This window comes from Triturus cristatus, chromosome 7 (assembly GCF_964204655.1).
Source record: "Triturus cristatus chromosome 7, aTriCri1.1, whole genome shotgun sequence".
In the NCBI taxonomy this organism is placed as follows: Eukaryota; Metazoa; Chordata; class Amphibia; order Caudata; family Salamandridae; genus Triturus; species Triturus cristatus.
Genome location: NC_140590.1, coordinates 288,118,236 through 288,140,969, shown reverse-complemented (window position 1 = coordinate 288,140,969; position 22,734 = coordinate 288,118,236). Strand labels below are relative to the sequence as shown.

The window sequence follows — 22,734 nt, the reverse complement described above, 5'->3', positions numbered from 1 at the left end:
GAGGGCAGACTCTGGAGTGAATGTGATGGGAGAGACCGAGAGAGGGCAGACTCTGGAGTGAATGTGAAGGGAGAGGCCGAAAGAGGGCTGGCTCTGGAGTGAATGTGAAGGGAGAGGCCGAGAGAGGGCAGACTCTGGAGTGAATGTGAAGGGAGAGGCCGAGAGAGGGCAGGCTCTGGAGTGAATGTGAAGGGAGAGGCCGAAAGAGGGCAGACTCTGGAGTGAATGTGATGGGAGGGACCGAGAGATGCCAGGCTCTGGAGTGAATGTGAAGGGAGAGGCTGAGAGAGGGCAGGCTCTGGAGTGAATGTGACGAGGAATGTCCCCACAGAGCCTCTATCACAGCTCGACTGTCTTTTGATTGCAATCATTTATTCCTCGTGTATGGCAGGCTGGTGCTGTCCCCCTCCCGCATCCCTTATGTCCCCCTCTCCCACCCCATTGCTGTTATGCTTCTCTTAGTACCTACCGCACTCGTATCGGTGACAGCACTCAGTCTCCGAGTCAAAAAATGTCTTCAGTCTGTAGCGGTCGGGACACACCGGAGCTTCAGAGCAGCGATCACAGACTGATGCGAGACACGGAAATACAAGAGTAAAATAATGTTAGTGCAGCAATAGAAACACAGAGGAGCAGGCACACAGCAGCGCAGCGGGTGAACCTCGAGGGAGCAGGCACACAGCAGCGCAGCGGGTGAACCTCGAAGGAGCAGGCACACAGCAGCGCAGCCAGAGGCGTAGCTAGAGCTTGTGGCGCCCGGGGCTATCACTCAGATTGCCGCCGGGGGGGGGGGGGGGGGGGGCGGGTGTGCTGGGAAAAAGGACGGGGGGCACTTGAAAGAGGTCTGAGAGACACGTAGTATCGCCGCTAATAGTTACCTCGATCATGCAAGTTATATGCACATACATGACACGGTCCAAGGCTACACAGTTGAATACACCGGTGACCGGCAGTACAAAGGAGAAAACACAGATTGCATGATAGATCAGGGGACTCAGAAAAACCACGTGTGACATCCATCAGAGAGCTGCGTGAACGAATACCTGGTAATCTCCTCAGCACAATACAAACATGCACATACATGACACTGTTCGGGGATCCATCATCTACAGCTGACATTAAATGACCAAATATCATGGTCCCCCCAATTAACTGGCTTCATTTTAGCTTCTGTATCTATTAGTTATCTAATAGTTGATCGAAAGCTTTTCAATTGCATGAAAGAAAACAACGACTAAACGCAATATATCCATCTATCTAACTAACTATCGATCTATCTATAGGCAAAGTGTAATCTATTATTTGTCAGCAATGTTCTGGATAGGAGGGGAAGTGATTTACAAGAAGCAAAGCCTCAAGTGTGTCATGAGGAGTATTCCCTAACTCAAAATTGGTAGTACATAACATGACTTATTTAGTAGTTATAAACAAATACATTTATAATAAAAATTTAAGAGGAGATAGTGGATTAAATCCGTACAGTGAGATGCAGGCACACTGAATAGGCCTTGTGAGCATCAGCGGAGATAGTATACTCTAAAGACATAGTAGCAAATAATCTCTGAGGAAGAAGAGTGTTCTTTCCACATTAGATGGGTTGCTCTATGGCAATAACATAAAATCTGACATTTGTTCTGTGGTATAAAATGGGAGTGGGGGGAGGGCATACATGCATTAGTATACATTCTCCCCAGAAGCATATTTAATTTAGCCACATTAATTTTCACTGTCATAGCATAGATCTATATATTGTTCCACTAACATAGATGCCCATAGATATATACCCAAATACCCTTTCTCTTTACTTATACACATACATATGTACACATCACAAGCGCAAACGCACATTAATATACTGCTATTGATTGGTATTTAAATGAAATCTGTTGCCTATTGTGAATACGCAACCGTTCTCTTCTGCTCCAGAGTCCAAACTAGTTCTGCTTCAGACTCAACACAAAATGGCTTCAGTTTCTGCTAAATTATATAAACATTCAAAACACAAAATGGAAACCTGGCTCTGTGCTGTCTTAGACTCCTATTACTAATGGAGTAACAAACAGACTACCTTTTTATCTGTTCGAAGTGAATTTTTAATAAACCATTAAATAGTCTTTAGATTGATCGGAAAACGTTTTTTAAATAACTGTAAAAGAACACCATTTCCTCAAATTAACACACAAAACACAACACATATGTAAAACAATTCACAATGACCTACAATCATGGACATAAATGGACATACACACAATAAAAAATTACTTACAACAAATTACAAAAACAGAAACATCATCTGCTCGTTACTCCATTAGTAATAGGAGTCTAAGACAGCACGGAGCCAGGTTTCAGTTTTTTGTTTTGAAATTTGAATAGCCCTAGCTGGCCCCGGTCCTTTGGGCTTAACCCCTACAGTATTTTGAAATTATATAAATAAGCATTTGCAATGCAATAGGTCTTGCATTTACGCGAGTTTAAGCTATTGGCATTGTAAATGACAATGCCTTTTATTTCTGTTTTAAAACCTAAAACACAAATAAAAAGCTTTGTTATTTGCAATGTCAATAGCTCAAACTCGCGTAAATGCGAGACCTATTGCATTGCAAATGCTCGTTTTATAGGACTTGTCTGTGAACTGTCTGCCTTTCTGCCACTCACTAAAGATCCTTTCTTCCCCTCTGAAACCCGTTTAGCTCATACCTTACACAGCCTCCTGTACTCCAGCAGCCAGGGTGTCTATGGCAGGGGTTGGCCAGCACTGACAAAGTCAAAAGCTGGTAGCCAGCTAGAGACCTAATGGTTTTGACAGTGCTTGTTTTTAATACAGCATTTTACACCTGGTTTTTGGGTTAAAAATAAGGTTTACATGACCAATGTATCCTGTTACGTGACAAGTAATGTTACTGAACGACAATCTATTACTTTAAGTCTCCAGCCTTACACAAATGAAAATATTTAGCAAATTTCTTTCTATGATAGTGTTTTAGATTCAGTGATAAAACAGACAAGTTCCTTTTTTGTGTTTTGGAACCCCAGTTCCTTTTTTCACAGTGTGCCCTATCGATTTGTTTAACTCTTTCCATATCATTATTTTATTTTTTTATGTATTTGATTGGATTTTAGTAAACATAAATCCTTTTGCCATGGACATTATCATACATTGTGGTATGGTCAGTAGAACAAGAACAGCTACACATACGTTTGAGAAAGCACAGGCATTGTGGGTTCCGCGATGAGCCATGGACAGGACATGAATTCGTAGTGTTATAAATCACAGATGGATTGAATAAGGGAAAAACAAAAGTAGAGTACCACGTAACCTCCCCTCACTCATCGTCAACCATGTTAGTTCCACGTTCGCCATTCAATCAACATAACGTAATGAAAGTGCGAGCTTTCCCTCCACACCACATGTCACAGGAGTCAACGTACAACAAGGGTAACGGGTAGCAGAAGAACTTAACAGGCTAAGAGATGCCGGTGCGTGTCACAACGCGCATGGCAGGATCAGTGGCGTAACGAAACTCGAGGGAGCCCCCCTGCAAAGAACATGAAGGGGCCCCCTAAGGACTCACTCAGAAGCTCTCAGGCCAGGTTACTATGCTGAGGGGGACCCTGGTGCTCGAGGACCCCCCCCCCCCCCCTCACTGCGGGGCCTTTGTTACTCCACTTGAAGTAGTACAGCAGGAGTACTCTTTTACAAACTCTGACCCCACATTATGAATCAGCTCTAAAACATCCAACTCCCTATTGGTAGAGGAGACGTTTTTAAGGCATGGAAAAAGTGGGCTCTGGCCCAGGACCCCAGCCTTTAAGGGGGGCGCCTGATAGAACCACCTCTGTTCTGCAGGGTCTTGGCTTGATGGCACTGAATGATTCTTAAACATATTGTTTTAAATACGACTTTCCTTTATTTTAAATGCGGGTGATATGTGTGTCTATAGCAGACATTTTATAGAGAAATGTGTGTTTCATGCAACATCCATAAAATAGTTTCTTTTAGATCAAAACAGGACCTCTCATATGAGAAATGGGAGGGTGTCACAGATTATTCGCAGTGATATTTGTGCGCTGCTTCTGTGTTACAACATTGAAAACACAGGTCACTATCCCTGAATATTAGATGTAAACATATTTAGAATTTAGATGAGTGTCTCTGTGCACTGTCAGTGGCTTGGCCAAAGAGGGCATGAAAGAGCTGAAATAGGATCATAAATTCAAAACTGTTCCTCACAGGGGCCCCCAACATATGCTTGGCCTAGGGCCCCCCAAATCCTTAAGATGTCTCTGATTGGTAGGAGTGCAAAGAGGGTAGGGGCGGCTCCTCTGTCGCCCCACTTAATCACACCCAAAGCCCCAGAGATGAAAAATAAAATGGTAATTCATTACCCTTTTATTTTTCATTCCCGTCCCAAACAGAACTTCAGGATGGGGCGGGGCCTGCTGAGTGACATCAGCAGGGAGGAGTGTGGGCTGTCTGCACTGTTTAAAGTGTGCATATCTGTTTGGCCGGCCAGCTTGCGATGGCCAACCACACATGCGTGCTTTAAACATCTATAACTCAGCTGTCTGAACAGCTAAATAAGAGCAAGTGCAGGCCTCCAGAGCGGTGTGGTGTGCAGAGAGAGGCTGCTCCCTCTAATCAGGGCACTGCTCTCATGCTGCATGAGAGCAGTGCCAGGATTGGTCAAGGGAGTTGCAGCATACAGTACCTGGAAGCAGAGGTCCGGAGCGGAGGCCGTCACGTTAGTGTTTTTTTAAATAATGTTTTCACACATATTCCCCCCAAATAGATGCCAGCTGCCACTGAAAGAGGGCAAAATACATTTCTATTTGTAAGAATTGTATAAACATATTCCCTGGATATGGTCACTTTTTTCCAGTTGTAATTGTTTTGTGCCAATATACACAGGCATGTAAGAGTAAGTACAAGAGTCCTACACGGGTTCTACTCTACATTCTCCAAACTGCAGGTGTTGGTCTGTTTGCCTTGACGTTGCACAAGGACTGAGTTCAAATCCTTACACCTCCTTCACTTAGACTCACCAGACCTTATTTCCAAATCGTTCCATTATGTTCTAGGCCATTATTTGCACTTGGCTGACAATTGTCTGGTAGTAGTTTCTTCCTTCCACAGAGATTGGAAAGTGTGTGGTCTTAGTCCGTGCCTCGAAACTGTGTAACTCTTTGGTCCACACCAATCAGACAACCATGGACCATCTCAAGGTCAGGAGATGGTATAAAACCTGGTGTCAAGAGGCCAATATTTGGAAGGCAAACCCTATATAAACATCATTGGATATGTGCTGTAAATAATACAACTCAGTATATAACATAACGTTTATCTGAACAGGACCAGCACTTTTCAGCAAACCCGCCTTAGCTCAAGACAGGCAGTGACAGCACCGCTCAGAAGAGAAGTTCTTAGGGTGCAATGCCAGTCGGTTCATAAAACATTGCATGTTTATTTGTAAAGCACACGTTCACCCACACAGGCATGTTGGCACTGAATAACAGATGTTTGTTGTTACCCAACTCAATAATACTCATTTTATCAACCTCAGAAGGATGAAAGGCTGAGTGCACCCGCCAGGATTTGAACCTGTGACTATGAGGTCAAACACAGGCCCCTAGAGTGAATGGATGCATTAGTCTACTAAGCCACCAGACCCGGTTTATGAGCCCGTATCCTGTGCAGGGCTGTGAGGTTGAAATGAAATAGAGGTCTATGTAGAGGTGAGGAAAGTTTGCTTTATACTGGTGAACTTTTATCAAAGTTGTTGCTCTGTGAAGTTTCCCTATTCACTTTTGCCCGTGCAAAGTTTTATTGTAAATTCCCAAATAATTTTAAACGCAATTTGTGTGATAACTGCCTAACTGAAACCAGCCAAGCTAGGAAGGGCACGCTGCATTCCTCTCTGCAAGTTCACCCTTTGCTGAGGAGTTCTTTCTATGCTCAATAATGTATTATTCGGGGAAAGAACACGACTTTGTAAAGAGTGCGCCTGAAGCAGAACTTTTTTGACTCGTCCTGAAAAAGGTTTCAATCGTGACAGAAAGGTGCAAAGTTTTCTATACGCCTTTGCGCAAGTTAAAACAAAAAGCAAGCTTTGCAACCTGCACAGCTCTGGTTAAATGAAGGCCGGTCAACACACAGGCACAAAGAGCTGACGCCACCGAGCCTGCTCCATATTCGAGTCTTGTAAAGAAGAAAGGCCCTTCCTATCCCCGGGTAAGTCACCTGAATGAGTAAGTCCCTGCCTCCCATCCTGGCGAGGTTGCATTTTAAACAGTAAAAGGTTTTGTGGCAAAATACACTGAAATTGATCGGCACTCACCTTAGAGGGCCCGTCAACGCACGCGGATCCCTGAAACATTTCCGCCGTGATTGGAGGTAACTGAGTGGCATTAATCAGTGCCTGCAGCTTATTATTAACAGCCCATTGCCAAATAACACAATCCTGACAGGAATAAACACTGAAAAAGAACACACAGGCTCACCTGAGGCCTGGGCAGCCTGCAGCAGCTTCAGAGGCAGGCGCGAGCAGGCAGCCGAAGACAGGGCAAGACTGGCTAGCCAGACAGCAGGGGCTAGTAATAATTAATTATGGCCGGGCCGGGGCCGGTGCCGCCACATGGTGACAGTCGGTCTCTTTCTCAGTAGTGACTCTTGGTGGGATGTCTAACCTCGCCTCGTCGCGGCACGCCGACGCGCACTTTAAATTGCGCTTCTGCGCTTCTGCGCATGACAATGTGTATAGTCGACACCAGCCCCACCCTATGCCCCACACGCACTCGCGGAGACATTTGCGCGCGCGGCGCGCACCGCGCACCATAATTAATAAAGAGCGGCCTGGCTCAGAGAGGCCCGTCGCGGGTCCGGCGGACATGCGCACCTTTTAATTAATTATAACGCCGGCCGTGCAGTGCTGCGCGGCTGCCGCCCCTAAATAGTGCCGCCTGGGGCGGTCCGCCCCCACCGCCCCCCCTAGATACGCCGCTGCGCGCAGCGGGTGAACCTCGAGGGAGCAGGTACACAGCAGCGCAGCGGGCGAACCTCCAGGGAGCAGGCACACAGCAGCGCAGCGGGTGGACCTCGAGGGAGCAGGCACACAGCAGCGCAGCGGGCGTACCCCGAAGGATTAGGCACACAGCAGCACAGCGGGCAAGTCCTGGAAAAGCAGGCACACAGCAACGCAGTGGGCAAACCCCGGAGGAGCAGGCACACAGTACAGCGGTAAAGTCCTGGAGAAGCAAGCACACAGCAGCGGAGTGTGCGAGGCCCGGAGGAGCAGGCACACAGGAGCGAAGCGCTTAAGCCCTGAAGAAGCAGGCACACAGCGGCACATCGGGTAAACCCCAGAGGAGCAGGCACACAGGAGTGCAGTGGCCGATCGCCAGAAGAGCAGGCACACAGCAGTGCAGCGGTCAAAACCCAGAGGAGCAGCTGCACAGCAGTGTAAAGTAATTTTATTGCATATAGTTAATTAAAACCATTACAATTTGTGTTAAAAATCATGGATTTGTCAGAAACAATGAATGGTTAATAAAAGTCGAAAATGTCCTTTTTTCTAAAATCTAATTCATCAACGTATGTCAACAATAATCTGTGTACAATTGTTTCTTTTTTTTGTCCATCTTTTGTCATGTCTAAAATCATGTGCTAAAATCATAGGCAATGTTGCAATTTCACAATACAATGCTATCGCTCTTTGTAATAATAGTGTGCAAAAAGTGCAAATGCGCGCGGATCCTCAATAACGTTGCTAAAATCATGTGTTTAGCAATGGTTATGTGTTTGAGGTGCTAAGTGTGCATAAGTCATCAGATACTTGACTGAAGTCATGTGCGAAGTGCAAATGTAAACTTAATATTACAAGACCTCCGGATATCAGTCATCTATTACAGGGTTCAAAGGTTTGTGCAAATAGCAGGTGTGGTTAAAAGCCGTTTGCAAATGGCATATGTACTTGTGATTATGCTGCTACTACGATATACCTGTGAACACTATGTGTTAGATTTTGATAATAGTTGGTTAACTTTCTGCAGAAATCTGGCTGCCCTACATGAGATCTGTAGTGAGTGGCTCTTTAGTAGTAGCATTATGGCTGGTCGATAAGATCTAACTTGAAAGGAGTAAATAATGCCTTCTCAAATGGTTCACAGCTGGACAAATACACACTGGGTGTATGAGGGATTCTTCTGCCTGTCCACAAAGTCTGCAAAGCATGGTTGTCCATGATTGTTTCCATGTTGGAACCTGGCCTTTTGATGTAAATGCTCCCAATCTGACCAAGAGTATCTGATGCTGGATTGATGGAGTTATATGCTGGACCAGATATGGCTGGGGCGCTCGGGTCTCATATGTACATAGGACCATCCAGACATGTTTTTTCTTTGATAGAGCAGCGTTGTCCATTATCCAAGCTTTTCGTTTTGCAGCGTTATTGACTATTTTTTTAAATGCGGTGAAACTATAATCAGTATCCCAGGCGTGAGCATGTCTAGCATTGTTAGTGCGTGTTTGAGTACGGTGTGCCAGACTTTTGTTCCTTTGGGTTGGTTCTTCATTTCTGTCCAACAATACCCCAACACAGAATCCTCTTGTGCTGCTTTTAATTTCCAGCACATTTTTATTACTGCAGTTTGTCTGACAGGATGTTGATTTGATAACCCGAATTCTAAGCGAACTTGAGCTTGTGACGAGAATTGCGGAACCTGGAAAATTTGTTTCAATAAACCTGATTGTTGAAGATTCAGGAAGTTGGCGTCTTGACCTTTGAATAATTTGGAGCCGTTAGTAAGGGTCGGGAGAAACTTGGCAATAATGACTTTTAGTAGGTGCAAGTTTGAAGGACACTGTAGTTTCAGTTTCAATGTGTTTAATACAAAACAGAGTTAGTTTGCTTGAGCTTTTCTGAAGTTTATATGTTCTTTAAGAGAGAACCTTTTGTCGACCACTACTCCCAGATATTTGTAGGAGTCACACTGCTCTATTCTGTTTCCTGCTGCGTACCACTGGTATTTTTTCCTATTTGGCACTGTCTTTGCTGAGAAACACATAACCTTAGTTTTGTTCAGGTTCAAGGACAAGCTGCGGTCTTCTGTATATTCAACCAGCATTGTGATAAAGCGCTGTAGGCCTACTGGCATCTGGCTGCATAGAACTATGTCGTCTGCGTATTGCAGGCTTATTATTTTACAGTGAGCGATTTGCGGGGGGTCACTTTGAACTTCTGAGAGCTTCTTGTTCAGGTCTGCGGTAAAGATGTTGAAAAGACTGGGAGCCAGCACGCATCCCTGTTTTAGGCCGATGTACCTTGGAATCCTTGCCGTGGTACATTCTCCGTTACCCAGTTTTATCTGTACCCATGTGGATTTGTACAAATTGATGATGGCCCATAGTAGTAAGGATGCCCCAATTTCCCATTTTTTGCCACAGCAGTTGTCTGGATACCATGTCAAATGCTGCTTTTAGGTCAATAAAGCAGGTGTACAGTTTGGTGGATTTTCGCTTGGCTTTTTCAACCAAAAGATTCAATGCGAGAAGGTTACACGTCGTGTTTGTACCAGGTCTGCTGCCTGTCTGTGTGACTGGGATGATCTTGCTAGAAGTGACCCATTGTTCTAAAGCTATAAGAAGGTTTGATGCATATAATTTTGCTTCTACATCGATTAAAGCAATTAATCTGAAGTTCGCCGGGTCCGACCTTGCATCCGCAGGCACAGAGCAGCGCAGCGGGTGAATCCTAGAGGATCAGGCACACAGCAGTCCAACAGGCAAGACCTGGAGAAGTAGGCACAAAGCAGCTCAGCGGGCGAACCCCAGAAGAGCCGCCACTCATAAGTGCAGTGGTCAAGCCCTGGATAAGCAAGCACACAGCAGCACATCGGGTAAACCCCAGAGGAGCAGGCACACAGCAGTGCAGTGGCCGATCGCCAGAAGAGCAGGCACACAGCAGTGCAGCGGTCAAACCCCAGAGGAGCAGCTGCACAGCAGTGTAGTGGCGAATCCCATAGAAGCAGGCACATACCAGTGCAGCGGTCAATCCCTGGAGAAGCAGGCACAGAGCAGTGAAGCAGTCAAGCCCTGGAGAAGCAGGCACAGAGCAGTGCAGCGGCCAAAACTCAGTGAAGCAGGCACACCGCAGTGCAGCGGTCAAGCCCTGTAGAAGCAGGCACAAAGCAGTGCAGCTGGCGAACCCAGGAGAAGTAGGCACACAACTACGCAGTGGGGGAACCCCAGAGAAGCAGGCACACAGCAGTGCAGTGGTCGAAGCCCAGAGGAGTAGGCATGCAGCAGCACAGAGGTCGAACTCCAGAGAAGCACGCGCACAGCAGTGCAACGGTCAAGCCCCAGAGGAGCAGCGGTACAGCAGTGTAGGGGGCAAATCCCATAGGAGCAGGCACACAGCAGTGCAGCGGTCAAGCTCTGGCGAAGCAGGAACAGATCAGTGCAGCGGGCAAACCTCAGAGAAGCAGGCACACAGCAGTGCAGCAGTCAAAGCCCTGGAGAAGCAGGCACACAGTAGTGCAGCTGGCGAACCCCGGAGGAGTAGGCACACAGCTGAGCAGTGGGTGAACCCCAGAGAAGCAGGCACACAGCAGTGCAGTGGTCGAACCCTGGGGGAGCAGGCATGCAGCAGCACAGAGGTCGAACTCCAGAGAAGCTCGCACGCAGCAGCGCCGAGGTCAGACCCCCCAGAGGAGAAGCCACACAGCAGCGCACCAGTCGAACACTAGAGGAGCAGGCACACAGCTGCGCAGGGGGTGAACCCCAGAGAAGCAGGCACACAGCAGCGCAGTGATCGAACCCTGGGGGAGCAGGCACGCAGCAGCACATAGGTCGAACTCCAGAGAAGCATGCATGCAGCAGCGCTGAGGTCAGACCCCCCCAAAGGAGCAGCCACACAGCAGCGCAGCGGTCAAACCCTGGAGAAGCAGGTACACAACAGCGCAGCAGGCAAACCCCAGATGAGCAGGCACTCAGCAGCACAGCGGTCAAACCCTGTGGCAGCAGCTACACAACAGTGCAGCGGTCAGACCCTGGAGGAGCAGCCACACAACAGTGCTGCGGTCAAGCCCTGGATAAGGAAGCACACAGCAGCACAGCGGTTAAACCCCGAGGGAGCAGGCACACAGGAGCAAAGCAGTTAAGCCCTGTAGAAGCAGGAACACAGCAGTGCAGCAGGCGAATCCCAGGGGCGCAGGCTCACAGCAGCACAGCGGGTGAATCCAAGAGGAACAGGCACAAAGCAGCGCAACAGGCAAGCCCTGGAGAAGGAGGCACACCGCAGTGCAGCAGGCGAACCTCAGAAGAGCAGTCACACATCAGTGCAGTGGTCAAACCCCAGAGGAACAGCTGTACAGCAGTGTAGAGGGCCAATCCCAAAGGAGCAGGCACATAGCAGTGCAGCGGTCAAGCCCTGGAGAAGCAGGTACACAGCAGTGCAGCGGTCAAGCCCTGGAGAAGCAGGCACAGAGCAGTGCAGCAGTCACACCTCAGAGAAGCAGGCACACAGCAGTGCAGCAGTCAAACCCTGGAGCTGTAGGCACACAGCTGTGCAGTGGGTGAACACAAGAGATGCAGGCACACAGCAGCGCAGTGGTCGAACCCCGGGGAGCAGGCACGCAGCAGCACAGAGGTCGGACCACAGAGAAGCAGGCATGCAGCAGCGCCGAGGTCGGACAGCCAAGAGAAGCAGCCACACAGCAGCACAGCCGTCAAACCCTGGGGGAGCAGGCACACAACAGTGCAGACGTCGAACCAAGGAGGGATAGGCTCACAGCAGTGCAGCTGTTTAAGCCCAGAGGAGTCGCCACACAGCAGTGCAGTGGTCGCATCTCAGAGGAGCAGGCACACAGCAATGCAGCTGTCGAACCCCGCAGGAGCAGGCACCCAGCAGAACTGTGGGCAAACCCCAGAAGATCCACAAAGCAGCGCAGAGGGTGAACCCCAGAGGGGCAGGCACACAGCAGCACAGCGGTCAAACCCTGTGGCAGCAGCTACACAACAGTGCAGCGGTCAGACCCTGGAGGAGCAGCCACATAACAGTGCTGCGGTCAAGCCCTGGATAAGGAAGCACACAGCAGCACAGCGGTTAAACCCCGAGGGAGCAGGCACACAGGAGCAAAGCAGTTAAGCCCTGTAGAAGCAGGAACACAGCAGCGCAGTGGTCGAACCCCAGGGGAGCAGGCACGCAGCAGCACAGAGGTCGGACCACAGAGAAGCAGGCATGCAGCAGCGCCGAGGTCGGACACCCAAGAGGAGCAGCCACACAGCAGCACAGCGGTCAAACCCTGGAGGAGCAGGCACACAGCAGCGCAGACGTCGAACCAAGGAGGGACAGGAACACAGCAGTGCAGCTGTTTAAGCCCAGGGGACTAGCTACACAGCAGTGCAGTGGTCGCATCTCAGAGGAGCAGGCACACAGCAATGACAGCATTGCAGCGGTCAAGTCCCAGAGAAGCAGGCACACAGCAATGCAGCGGTTGAACCCCGCAGAAGCAGGCCCCCAGCAGAACTGTGGGCAAACCCCAGAAGAGCCACAGAGCAGGGCAGAGGGCGAACTCCAGAGGAGCAGGCACACAGCAGTGCAGCAGGCAAACCCCAGTTGAGCAGGCATTTAGCAGCACAGCGGTCAAACCCCGTGGCAGCAGCTACACAACAGTGCAGCAGCCCAACTCTGGAGAGGCAGGCACACAGCAGTGTAGCTGTTGAACCCCAGAGGAGTGAGACCACAACAGCGCAATGGGAGAACCCTGGAGGGCCAGCCACACAGCAGTGCAGCGGTTAAAACCCGAAAGAGCAGCCACAAAGAAGTGTAGAGGTCGAACCCCAGAGTGTGCAGGTACACAGCAGTGTAGCGGTCGATTCCCATAGGAGTGGGTATATGGCAGTGCAGCATTCAAACCCCACATGAGCAGCCACACTGTAGTGGTCAAACCCCATAGGAGCAGGCAGACAGTAGTGCAGTGTTCAAACCCCAGAGAAGCAGGCACACAACAGTGCAGTGGTCAAACCCCATAGGAGCAGGCAGACAGATGTGCAGTGGTCAAACCCCATAGGAGCAGGCACACAGCAGTCCTGCGGTCAAACCCCGGAGGGGCAGGCACACAGTAGTGTAGCCATCAAACCCAAGAGGAGCACGCACACAGTAGTGCAGCGGTCAATCCCCGGGGGGGCGGGGGACAGGCACACAGCAGTGTAGTTATCAACCCAAAAGGAGAAAGCACACAGCAGTGCAACAGTCGAACCCAGAGGGGCAGGCACACAGCAGTGGAGCTATCAACCCAAGAGGAGCAAGCACACCGGGGGGGGGGGCAGGGAAACAGCAGTGGAGCTATCAACCCAAAAGGAGCAAGCACACAGTAGTGCAGCGGTCGTGAACCCCGGGGAGGGGGAGGGGGCAGGGAAACAGCAGTGTAGCTATCAAACCCAAGAGGAGCAAGCACACAGTAGTGCAGCAGTCGAACCCCAGGGGGCAGGCACACAGCAGTGGAGCTATCAACCCAAGAGGAGCAAGCACACAGCAGTGGAACCCCTGAGGGGCAGGCACACAACAGTGCAGCGATCAAGACCCAGAGGAGCAGGCACACAGCAGTGCAGTGTTTAAACCCCAGAGGAGCAGGCACACATCAGTGCTGTGATCAAAACCCAGAGGAGCAGGCACACAGCAATGCAGTGGTCAAACCTCAGAGGAACAGGCACACAGCAGTGCAGCAGTCAAACCCCGGAGGGGCAGGCACACAGCAATGTAGCTATCAACCCAAGAGGAGCAAGCACACAGCAGTGCAGCAGTCGAACCCCGGAGGGGCAGGCACACAACAGTGCAGCGATCAAGACCCAGAGGAGCAGGCACACAGCAGTGCAGTGTTCAAACCCCAGAGGAGCAGGCACACAGCAATGCAGTGGTCAAACCCCAGAGGAACAGGCACACAGCAGTGCAGCAGTCAAACCCCGGAGGGGCAGGCACACAGCAATGTAGCTATCAACCCAAGAGGAGCAAGCACAGAGCAGTGCAGAAGCCGGACCCTGGAGGGGCAGGCACACAGCAGTGTAGCTATCAAACCCAAGAGGAGCAAGCTCACATTACTGCAGCGGTCGAACACCGGGGGGCAGGCACACAGCAGTGGAGCTATCAACTCAAGAGGAGCAAGCACACAGCAGTGCAGTGGCCGATTGCCAGAAGAGCAGGCACACAGCAGTGGAGCCATCAACCCAACAGTGCCGCAGTCGTACCCCGGAGGAGCAGGCACACAGCGGTGCAGTGTTCAAACCCCAGAGGAGCAAGCACACAGCAGTGCAGTGGTCAAACCCCAGAGGAGCAGGCGCACAGCAGCACAGTGGTCAAACCCCAGAGGAGCAGGCACACAGCAGTGCAGCGGTCAAACCCCGGAGGGGCAGGCACACAGCAGTGTAGCTATCAAACCGAAGAGGAGCAAGCACAGAGCAGTGCAGCAGCCGGACCCTGGAGGGGCAGGCACACAGCAGTGCAGCGGTCAAACCCCGGAGGGGCAGGCACACAGCAGTGCAGTGATCGAACCCCAGAGGAGTGGACACACAGCAGTACAGCGGTCAATCTGTGGTGAAGAAGGCACACAGCAGGGCAGCAGTCAAACTGTGGTGAAGCGGGCACACAGCGGTGTAGCGGTCGTGCCCCAGCAGAGCAGGCACACAGCAGAGTAGCAGGTGAACCCCAGAGGAGAAGGCGCACAGCAGGACAGCGGTTGAAGCCCAGATGAGCAGGCACATAGCAGTGGAGAGGTTGAACCCCAGAGGTGTAGACATAGCAGTACAGTAGTCAAACCCGAGAGGAGCAGCCACCCAGCAGTGCAGCAGTCGAGAGGAACATGCACACAGCAGTACAATGGTCAAGCCTGAAAGAAGTGGGCACATAGAAGTGCAGCGTTTGAACCCTAGAGGAGCAGGCATACAGCAGTACAGGGGTTTCACCCCCAAAGCAGCAGACAGACCGCAGTACAGTAGTCGAAGCCTGGAGAAGCAAGCACACAGCAGCGCAGAGGTTGAACCTAAGTGGAGCAGGCACATAGCGCCTAGCGATTGAACCCCAGAGGAGCAGGCACGCAGCAGTACAACGGTCAAACCCCAGCGGAGCAGGGACACAGTAGTGCAGAGATCAAAGCCAAGAGGAGCAGACACCGGCAGTGCAGTGGTCAAACCCCCCAGAGCAGCAGGCACACAGCAATGCAGCAGGTGAACCTCAGAGGACCAGTCACACAGAAGCGCAGCAGTCGAAGCCCAGAGGAGTAGGCACACAGCTGTCGAGCCCCAGAGGGGCAGGCAAACAGCAGTGTAGAGGACGAACCCCAGAGGAGTGGGCACACAGCAGAACATTATACTGAACACTGGCGGGGGTACAGGGAGAAGATAGGAGTAAACATTACTAAAGCTTTGCACAGGTGCTCTCATGGCACAACGCTTATTTGTTTACAACACATTATAAAGGGCCATAAGTGCTATGCAGGACTGTGTTGCACTGCCCAAGCTCGCACACAATGCACATCTTAGGCTTGGCCTGTGACGGGTTCATTACATTCAACCGTGGTTAGTAGCCAATGCTCTCTCAGTAAGCAAAGTGTAGTAAGGTGACTTTTCCTCTTCTTTCTGTGCTCCCTCTTTCCCCTTGTTGTTCAGCCTGAGAATGTTTGGAATGTTGATTAGGTCATGGAATGTTGGGTGCCTGATGTGAGTCAGTTGGTGTCAGCAGGCTGAGCAGCTAGTAGGCTGCTCCTGGTGGGGCATACATACAGGCCTACTTACCATCTTGGCTATACCTAAAGCTTCTGTAACTACAATCTGAATAAAGTTACTACTTGGAACCACAACCTGGCCTCCTGTGGACTTTCATACTACAACACAAAGCATAGGCCACATGTTGACAAAAGGAACAGATCCATTTAGGGCAGAATGTGGAACATGATCAGATCTATATTAAATCTTTAAATGGGATCCTTGTGGGTTCAGATTCTCTATGTGGAGTCATATTGCAGAGAGCAGTGAACTAGACTGAAAGAGAAGAAATACTGAAGAAGGACCCAGAGTCCATTGAGCAATGCTATGCATGATATGTACTAAGATGTAAGGGCGGAACTGGGAGCTGGTTCCTAGTCCAGTCCAGAGTAGGAGGAACTGGAACTAATACGGTCCAAGTCGGAAGAGAAGGAAGGTTTGGGTCACATGTGAGTGGTTAGACTGGATAAAGGTGTCTACCACTGAATAAATAATATAAGGCCGAGATCGGTTAGAACTTGGGACAGTGGGAAATGGATAGGATGGACCATGACAGTTTAGACATATATGGATGAATGGACCTCACAGGCCCTGGCTCTGAGAGGTGGTTCGTAGAGAACTCGAGAGTTGTGGCTGTGAGATATGGACTGGATGTGAACTCAAAGCTGAAACAATGAAAGTTGGACTGATGGGTTCAGAAACCTGAGATCGTGAGATATGGAACGATGGACATTGGGAACACCATCAGTGATGTATGCACTAGGCATGCCATGAGGGATCACACAATGACACATGAACTGGACAAACCAAGGGGCATATTAACAAGCCAGGCGATAAAATTATCGCCGCTTTAGCGGAAGAAAACTGCCGCTAAAACGGCAATAATGGGCTTGATAATATGCTCTATGGAATTCCAATTGAAACCCATGTTAAATGTGAAAGACATCTAACATGGGCTTCAATTGGAATTCCATAGAGCATATTATCAAGCCCATTATCGCCGTTTTAGCGGCGGTTTTCTGCCGCTAAAGCGGCGATAATTTTATCGCCTGGCTTGATAATATGCCCCCATATGAGCAGTAATAGGGAAGTGTGGTGGACAGGCCCTGGCAGCTGAGAATGTCAGAAATGGGCTGTACGTGACCTCAGAGCTGAGACTGTGAGATATGGACTGATGGACCTTGAGGACAGAAGCAATCTTGTATGCACTGGGTATGTCATCAGGGATCTGACAGTGACATATGGACTGAAGAGGCCCTGAGTGATGTTCTAGGGAAGTGGACTGGACAAGCCCTGAGAGCTGTGACTGTGTGAGAGGCAATGGATGTACCTGAGAGCTGAGACAGTGATAGCTGTATTAGATGAGCAACAATCCCTTTTCAAACACTAACCAGGTCTCGCCGCCACCCTTTCAACCACCATGCACAGATGCCCTTCTTGCACTCTTTGGGTGCTGCTCACTGCTCTTATTTTTACAATCAATCTGTAACCTCAGGCTTTTCAGTATTTTTTGGTGTCTCTTCTGAAACAAAGTCGCTGCCTAGGTGTGCCTCTACATCATAAATACCCACTATTAGCCAAGCAACTCACCACAGTCATATTCAGGACAGCATGGGTGTTCCCCAGAGCCATCTAGCTCGACAAGGTGTGAACCGGTCTTCGTGCATTGTGGCTTCTTGGCACATGTAACACCCTTACATGGAGTCTGCAGAGGGACATAGAAACCACATAGGTCAGACCCAACACCCCGGAGAGGGCGCGAGATTGCTTCTTGTGTTCAAGGATGTCCTATGAAAAGAGTCCTATCTGAGCTGACATGCTGTGGTCATTACTCGCTCCCATGCTTTCTCCTGCTGATGCCTTTGCAGCTTTAGGCCTTCAAAGACCATGTGATGGGGGAAACCCTAGACTCTATGCATTCTGGGTGAGCACTAGTAATGCATATATGTAGTAATCTGCTTTTAATGTAGTCCATTTCCCTTGCCCTGCTGTTCTCCCATGCTGGTGATGTCATGTAGAATGTTGGGGATGTTGGTTCCTGAAAGAAGACAGTTGGAGAGATGGGCTGAGTAGCCAGGAGGCTGCTCCTGGTGGGGCTTACTTAAGACTTACTAAAGAACCTGTAAGGATACAATTAAGAAATAAACTACGACTACGAGACCCTGTCTACTGGACTTCCTTTGATTTCTACATTGGCGACGAGGATGGGATCCGAACCCACGCGTGCAAAGCACAATGGATTAGGATTCCCCCTGTCCAGTTGGTGAAGTGTGTATGCAGTAGAGGGCATGTAATACTCTCCCTGGTCCTGCCATTTGTATTGGGAGGTGGATTCCCCCTGTACATTGTGTTCGGAGGTGGTTAAGAGTATTGGGAGGAGGATTCCCCCTGTATGTATGCAGAGTTTTTACTTTGATCCTATCTAAGGGAGGTTTCCCATCTAGATGATTTTAGGGTACTAGGCTTTGTTAGGTTTGTGTGGGTATTAGTTGTGTTGGAGCCGGTCTTCACACACTCTATTTTAATCTACAGTGGGGGTAGTGCACACCCTTTACACTGATTCTACCCTAGTTGGTTTTCTTTTGTGCCTAGCATTAGTGTTTCAATCTCGCTACCCTTTTTATAGTGTTAGTTAGCTGTGTGTTTGATGGGTATCTCTAGTTGTTACATAAGGTTGAAGTGCGCAATGGACAACATTCTTATTTTATTGGTTATGCGCAATGGTATGTGTAGGGAGGAGGATTCCCCCTGTCCAGTTGGTGAAGTGTGTATGCAGTAGAGGGCATGTAATACTCTCCCTGGTCCTGCCATTTGTATTGGGAGGTGGATTCCCCCTGTACATTGTGTTCGGAGGTGGTTAAGAGTATAGGGAGGTGGATTTCCCCTGTCCTGTTGGTGAAGTGTGTATGCAGTAGAGGGGATGTAATACTCCCTGGTCCTGCTATTTGTAAAGGGAGGAGGATTCCCCTTTTACATAGAATTCGATATTTCTTGTTATTTCATTACAATTACTTATTATTATGTTTACAGTAGGTTTCTTGCTAGATGTTTATCTTCCTTTTACTACGCTTATAGAATTGTATGATAATTCATTTTTGTGAATTTTATTATTATATTTATAGTGTATTTCTTGCTTAATGTTTATCTTCTTGTCCTGTGTTCATAGAATTGTATTCTATTTCATTTTATTAATATTTAAAGGGGGGAGATATGTAGTAATCTGCTTTTAATGTAGTCCATTTCCCTTGCCCTGCTGTTCTCCCATGCTGGTGATGTCATGTAGAATGTTGGGGATGTTGGTTCCTGAAAGAAGACAGTTGGAGAGATGGGCTGAGTAGCCAGGAGGCTGCTCCTGGTGGGGCTAACTTAAGACTTACTAAAGAACCTGTAAGGATACAACTAAGAAATAAACTACGACTACGAGACCCTGTCTACTGGACTTCCTTTGATTTCTACAATACCCTTGGCACAGAATGGAAACAGGGTTTTTCAGGGCAGAGGAGGCTTTACAGTGACTAAACTGGTGAATAACATCTCTGAACTTGAGGCGGTGGGTGGAGTAAATGATAATACAGAAATCAACTATCACCATGGCACCCCATTGGCCTGCTAGCTTTACCAGCCTAAGAATAGCTTCCATTGAACTTACGTAGGGAGTGGGTGTCGGAGTCGGAACCTGAAAATGTTGAAGAAACAGACAGTTAGTATGTTTGCTATCCAAATAGTCAGTGCTATATTTGAGTCAGTGGTTGCAGGTGGGGCCCACTGGCACATAGTTTTCCTCATTAGACTTTGACCCAGAACAAGTGAGTGAAAAAAAACACAAAAGGGGGAAAGAAGGAGGAAGGAAAATATGTAAAAACAGTGACAAAGGGAGAAAGCAGGGACGAAACTGAACGTGCAAGAGTGAGTTTGAGAGGTAGGGAGTGTCTGATGAATTAAAGCTGCAGTAGTACGCAATACCACAACCTTCCGCCGCACAGGTGGCAGTTTCTGAGCAAAAGTCTGGGCCTAGCACCTAGTACTTTACAGATTAAGCACTGCAACTAGTCGCCATCTTCATACCCCATAGCATTCTTTAGACTATTCTCAAGGGGTGAGATGGGAGTTGATACATACTGGTGAGATTTAGAAAATGCAACAGAAGTGCCGGAGACAAAGAAAACTACAGCACAGCAGAATTACTGTGATGCCAATACCGGAGCAGCAGTCTCCGCAGGTCTGTACATCAGTAACAGCGTTGTGACAGAATATCGCAGTCAGAAATACCACGTGACGTCAACAGTTAGTCCTAAATATTGTTTACAAAAAAATTGGCCCATTGGTTGTATGTTTTCTATTATATTTTTATATATGATATTTAGGTCATGATATTTATGTCAGACAATATTCCGACGATGATATAACAGTACCACAGCGGCAATAGTAAGAGAGGAAAAGCAAAATACCCCCTCGGGCCAGACAGAAAGGAGCACAGTATATGAGAGAGAAAAAGGGAACATCTGAAGAACATTCAGGGCCTGTGTTCAAGAATAGAAAGGATTGTGGAGACTGGTTGGGCTGGGACAGACAGCAGGGAACACAGCAGGAAAACTGGAAAATCTTAAGACCATTCGGGGCATCTGTTCATGAATAGGAGGGAATGTGGATATTGGGTGGACTGGAATAGACACCAGCGGAGATTAACAATGAGTGAAGTGGAAAATCTGTAGAACATGAAAGGCCTCTGTTCAAGAATAGAAGAAACTGTGGAGATCAGTTGGGCTGGGATAGACACTAGGGAACACCAGCACAAACACTGGGAGAACTGGAAATCTGAAGACCATATAGAGCTGGTGTTCAAGAACAGGAGGGAATGTGGACATTGGGTGGGCTGGGATAGACACTAGGGAGCACTAACAATGAGAGAAATGAAAAGCCAGAAGAACATGACTGGTTGGGCTGTGAATGACTCCAGAGAACAATAACACTGGGACAACTGGATAATCTAAAGACAATTTAGGCCTGTGTTTCGAGAATAGGAGGGAATGTGGAGATTGGGTGGGCTGGGCTATACACCACGGAACACTAACAAATAGAGAACTGGGACATCTGAAGACCATTCCGAGCCTGTCTTTCGACAATAGGAGGGACTGGAGATTAAACGGGCTGTGAAAGACTCCAGAGAACACTAACACAGGTGGACAGGCTGAATTCGGAAAAAACCTGGCCTGATCGAGAGAATTGGAAAGTATGGACAACATGTAACCAGGCAGTGGTGAAATAAGCAGAATGGGTGTGGTTAGGTCAGGCATGGGAGCAATAGCTGTGAAAGAGCAAGAGTAAAGATGGAGACCGGGGAATGTCTGTTTCAGGAGCAGTGTTGCTAGGGAGAATAGAGGAAAAGATGCAATAATAATGATGATAAAGCCTGGGTTAAACTGGAGACCCAGCGAGGTCGGTGTGGTAAGAACAGTCAAGACACTGTTCTGTACGTTTACTGTCGGAAAAAGGTAAATACCCATTCGGGCAACCAGGACCATTGTGAATAGGCTCTTTCGGTGTTGGACTTGTGCTATAAAATGAGCAGCTGGGTGGGCTTTGGGAGACATGGGGCAATAATACGGATCAAGCAAGGATGCAGTGGGAGGTCAATTAGGAGTAGGATAAAAATAGGCAGCACTGGCCTGGTACATTTCTGTGTCTGGAAAGTAATGAGACCCATAAGCCATGCATCCAAAGATGGGGTGCACACGAAGAATTAACGGGGACCACCCCATTCATGCAAATATATCTAACATGAAGAAAAGTACAAAGCACTTACTGTTGATTTTGGAACTGAAAGGGAATTTAAAAGTGAATAAGGTTAGCGGTTTGTTTTATATACCTGCCTTTATATTTACACAAACAACCCCCGTACTGAGTACTACGTGAGGACTAAAACTGATAAATCATGAACTGCAAACACAGACTCAAAAATGTCTCATCTAGAATATTTAGCACACCTAAACAACTCCCTACAAAATAAGTGACAAGCACCTAACCCACTGGCAGCCTCCAAATCATGCTAAGACCTGTAAATCATCCCAGACCAACTACAGATGGAAAGTGGGTTTAGTAGTATTTATGAATTTAAAAAAGATTGGAAGCATTGTATGAAAATATTTATTGATGATAGATACTTTGGTAGTAGGTGTTTTGACTCTCTGTCCCAGTCATAGGTTTTTATGTCTATAGCTTTACATGGATCCCACACTGAGCATCCTGTTGTTAGCAATTTCAGTTTTTACTTGCAGTCTTTGCTGAGTCTCTCCTTGTAGCTCTCACTTTTTGCACAACAGGCCTCATTACAATGTCGGTTGGAAAGAAATCCAATCAACGCCTTGTCTGAATCGGATCTGACCAACTCACGTTAGGCGAGTCCGACCCACCCATTACGATGTTTCCTAACACCGTTCGGAAAGTCTCCCATTGACTTCAATGGGAGCCTGTGTTCAGACTGACAATACAGGCTCCCATTGGACAAAAAAAGGGGTTGCGTAAAACCTTGCACCCTGTTGCAGGCACCCCATGGTGCCTGCCACAATGTGCATGATTTTTAAGGAGGGCCCCATGGGTACCCCCACGGCCCCCAACCCGAGGCCTCGGGGTGAAAGGGGTCCTGCTACGGGCCCCCAAAGTCAGTTTCCGACCGCCGTTCCGTGTCGTACAGACTAATTTGGAAAGGCTGTCAAAATCAGACATTGTAGTACCTCGGTCGGAAACGCGGTCCGTAGAGCTGTACGATTTGGATCCAACCAACTCAGAGTCTCCAAATGCCAATCAGAACCGATTCGGAATGACCGAACGGTTACCTTTTTATCGTAATCGGTCAGAGACATAGGTTTCAACACGGTACAGGAGATTCCTACTGCCGTTCGCAGCCTTTCCGAACGACATCTTAATGAAAATGTGTATAAGCACGTATTTTACCACCGCCTTGCATTTATAAATCTCCAGATTAG

The 22,734-nt window shown here is 48.5% G+C and overlaps 1 long non-coding RNA gene across 1 annotated transcript; it reads right to left on the bottom strand.

The window, feature by feature from the left end:
• Positions 1-469: 469 nt before the first annotated feature.
• LOC146809463 (uncharacterized) lies at positions 470-21,621 on the bottom strand. The gene is made up of 4 exons (XR_014966435.1): positions 21,555-21,621; positions 19,401-19,427; positions 17,342-17,456; positions 470-568 (listed from the first exon to the last, which is right to left on the bottom strand). It is a non-coding gene; the product is annotated as an uncharacterized LOC146809463 (long non-coding RNA).
• Between the last annotated feature and the right edge of the window lie 1,113 nt (positions 21,622-22,734).